This window comes from Rhincodon typus, chromosome 10 (genome assembly GCF_021869965.1).
Source record: "Rhincodon typus isolate 14 chromosome 10, sRhiTyp1.1, whole genome shotgun sequence".
Classification (NCBI taxonomy): domain Eukaryota; kingdom Metazoa; phylum Chordata; class Chondrichthyes; order Orectolobiformes; family Rhincodontidae; genus Rhincodon; species Rhincodon typus.
The window spans coordinates 67,936,257-67,940,721 of record NC_063341.1 but is presented as its reverse complement, the minus strand read 5'-3'; positions in this window follow the sequence as shown (position 1 = coordinate 67,940,721).

Genomic DNA, 4,465 nt, shown 5'->3' with positions numbered 1-4,465 from the left:
TTCAGTAAAATCATGGCCGACTACTCCATATTCCTGCCTAGCCTCAATAACCTTTCGCTTCTTTGTTTATCAAGAATATATGTACTTTTTAGAAATATTCAAAGACTCTACTTACACCACGGTTTCAGGAAGAGTGTTCCAAAAATCCACAATTGTCTGAAGGAAGAAAAAACCTTCCTTATCTCTTTTTAAGATCAGCAACCCTTATTTTTAGACTGGGACCTGTAACTCTAGATTCTCCTACAAGAGAAAACGTCTCCACATCTATCCCCTCAAAGCTGGGTGGAAGGCTGAGCTGTGAGGAGGATGCAGAGATGTTCCACTGTGATTTGGACAGACTGAATGAGTGGGCAAATGCATGGCAGATGCAATATAATGTGAGGTTATCCAGTCTGGTAGCAAAAGTAGAAAGGCTGTAAATTGAGAGAGGGGAATGCTGAACAAGGCCTTGGTCTCATCATGAACAAGTCACTGAAAATAAGTGCACAGGTGCAACAGACACTAAAGAAGGCCAACTATATGTTGAACTTCGTAGTTAGAAGATTCGAGTACAGGAACACGATGTCTTGCTACATTTAAACAGGGCATTGATGTGGTCACAACTGGAATATTGTGTGTAGTTTTGGTCTCTTTATCTGAGGAAGGATGTTCTTGCTATAGATGCAACGCAGTGAATGTTTAACAAATTCATCCCAGCAATCAAAGGACTTACGTAAAAGAAATTGAGCCAGATGGATTGTATGCACTGGAGTCAGGAAGGATCAGGTGGGTATTTCATAGAAACCTATAAGATTTGAACAGCAATAGACTGGTTAGGTGTGGGAAAGATGTTCCCAACGGTGTGGGAGTCCAGAACCAAGGGTCATAGTTTAAGGATAAGGAGTAAACCTTTTAGTACTGAAATGAGGATAAATCTCTGCACCTAGAGCAATGAACCTGTGGAATTCATTACCAAAGAAAGCAGTTGAGGCTATCGTGGTTAAAGGCATCAAGCGATATGGGGGGAGGGTGGGATTAGGGTATTGAGCTCAATGATCAACCATGATCTTATTGAATGGCAGAGCAGGTTCAAGGGGTTGAATGGTCTACATCTATCTTCTATGTAAGGCCACTCAAGATCTTTTATGTTTCAATAAAGTCACCTCTTACTATTCTAAACTCAGGTGTATAAAGGCCTAACCTGTTCAACCTTTCCTCATAAAACAATCAATCGATTCCAGCTATCAGTCTGGTAGTCTCTTCTGAACTGCCTGATGCATTTATATCCTTCTTCAAATAAGGAAATCAGTAATGTATACGGTGCTTCAGATGCAGTCTCACTAATGCCCTGTATAATTAAGGCAAATCCTCTTTCCTTTTGTGTTCAATTCCCTTCACAATCATCAGAAACATTCTATTAACTTTCCTAATTACTCACTGGTGTATTAAAGACTTGCAATTCATGCACTAGGACACCCAGATCCCTCTACATTTGAGTTTTGCAATCTCTCACTATTTAGATAATATGCTTTTTTAATTCTTCCTGCCAGCATGGACAATTCCACATTTTTCCACATTGTATTCCTATTTTCTAGATGTTTATCCATTCAATTATCCTCTTCACAACTTACTCCCATTCCAGTTTTTTTTTGTGTCATCATGAAACTTGATAACCACATCTTTAGTCTTTACTTCAATCATAATTTGTAAAAGGTGAGGGCCCAGCATTGATCCCAGTGCCATGCCACTTGTTAAATCTTTTGTTAAATCTTTCCAATTAGAAAATCATCCACATATGCTTTGATCTCCTGTTTACTGCCAGCCAGGCAATCTTCTATCCCTGTCAGTACATATATTTCCACAATAATTTTTGACGCGGTTCCATATCAAATGTTTCCCAGAAATTCAAGTTGCATCCACTGCTTCCTTTTATCCACAGCAAGTTACTCCCCCAAAGAACTCCAATACATTGGTTAAACATATTCTCCCTTTAACATAACCATGATGAATTTGTCTGAATACCATGAGCTTTTCAAGTGTGCAGCAACAGAAGTAACCTTCCATTCCCACAAAGGATGTAGTTGACATTTTTCTTTTCACTAGTTCTTCATGAAAGCTGCATCAGCCTGCACTTTTGTTCAAACTTCTTGCATACCTCTAGACCATCAGCTTCCCAGTTCATCATGAGTTGGCATTGTTTGTCCTACCCAAGTGCATTACCTCACACTTGTCTGGATTGAATTCCATTTACCACTGTTCAGCCCATTTAAGCAGCCATCTATATTCTCCTGTAATCTAAGGCTATCCTCACGATAAACCACCCCACCAATTTTTGTATCAACCGCAAACTTACTGATCAACCCCCACTACATTCAAGCCTAAATTATTTCTATACCACAGATACTAAGGGCCCAACTCTGATCACTGTGGAATCCCATAGGGTCCGTCACAAAAACACTTTTCAACCCAGAACCCTGTGCTTCTTGCCACTCAGGCAATTCTGGATCCAATTTGACAAATTTCCTTGGATCCCATGAGCTCTTTGCTATTAGTCTCCCATGCAGAACCATATCAAAAGCCTTGCTGAACTCCAAGTAGACTACGGCAAATGCATTTCCCTCATCTACACAGAGACAGTAGGAACTGCCAATGCTGGAGTCTGAGATAACAAGGTGTGGAGCTGGATGAACACAGCAGGCCAGGCAGCATCAGAGGAGCAGGAAAGCTGACGTTTTGCGTCTGGACCCTTCTTCAGAGAATCATTTTCTGAACAGTGTTCCAAACGTCTAATATTCTTTGTGTGTCGAACATCTCTCCTGAATGATCTGGTCCTAATTCTTAAACTATGCTCTGGTCCTAGACCTTAACTAGTGGAAATAGTTTATCTTTATCTACATTACCCCTTAACCTTCTAAATTTTAGAGAATAAAGGCTGAACATACGTAATCACTCTTCATAACTGGTCCAGCTATCATCTTTATAAACATGTGTTGAACTCCCTCCAGGGCCAAAATGTCTTTCCTAAGATATGATGCCCAAATCTGCTTGCAGTACCCTAAGTGGGGTCTAATTCTGTCTATACTAATTTCTTTCAGTATATAACAGTCCTTCTTCTCCCTGATTTCTATACACATATCGTCCCTCTCACTAGTGAACACTGACACAAGTATTTGTTGGTTGCACCATTTGATTCTATTGGAATATGCTGACTCTGAACTCTTCCTATTTGCTTCTTGAAAGCATTCCACTGCTCTGACACAGATTTACCTAAAAGTATCAGCTGTCAGTCCACTCTGGCCAAATTATACCTGGTCTTATTAAAATTGGCCTTGCCCCAGTTCAAATCTTTGATTTCAGGGCCACACTTGTCCTCTTCTATAACAATCTTGAATTTAATGTAGTAATGATTGCTGTCTGCAAAATGCTCCCCCACTGTAAAAATAAGTCCAGGACCACATCCTATCTTTTGTGGTGACTTCTACATACTGGCTTAAAAAGCTCTCCTGGATGCAAGTTAAGAATTCCACTCCCTCTAAACCTTTCACACAATGATTACACCAGTTAATATTGGGAACATTGAAATCCCCTACCATTATCCTATCTTTATACTTCTCTGAAATATACCTACTAATCTGTTTTCAATTTCTCTTGCACTGTTAGGGTTCTTATTGTATACTCCCATCAATGTGATTGCTCTTTTTTGGTTTTTAAAGTTCTACCCATATGGCTTGATTGGAAGTCTTCTAAGATGTCTCCTTATTGCTGTAATTGTTTCCTTGATCAATACCGTGACACCCTCTCCTCTTTTACCACCTTCCTGTCACACCTGAAGACTCTATAGCCTGGAATATTGAGCTGCCAACAATCTGCCCTTCTCTCAACAATGTCTCAGTGACAACAATGCATCATACCCTCATGTTTTAATTTGTACCTTCAACTCATCTGCATTGTTTGTCAGATTCTTAGCATTAAAATATCATCCAACTTTACCAAACTCCCTTGTGCCTTAACTGGGCTATAATTCATGTTTTTGCCTTCTAGACTCTTTTGCTGACTCTAATTTTGGCCATTCATCTTCCCTTGCTAATTCTCTCTCTGGTCCCATTCAGTTCACGTGCAAACCGTCTGTCTCGTACACGTCCCACTCTTGACCCAAACAGTCTCAGAAATCAACGGCTTCCCTTGGACACTAACCTCCTACTTCTTTATTCACTAGCATCTTTACTTTCTTTCTCCCCACAGATGCTGCCCAACCTGCTGAGTTTCTCGAACATTTTGTTTCAGATTTCTAGTATCCGCAGTTCTTTGTTTATACGTTAAATTAGAAATGTTAATTGGCCAAACGGTTGAGCCCCGCGGCAGAAGGCAAGAAGTTGGGAGGCTTAATGTTAGGCCCCGCGGCGGCGAGGAGGACCGGTTAGTGTGGGGCACCGCTGCGTCTACGTTGGCGGAAGGCTTAGCGTGAGGCACCGCTGCGTCTACGTTG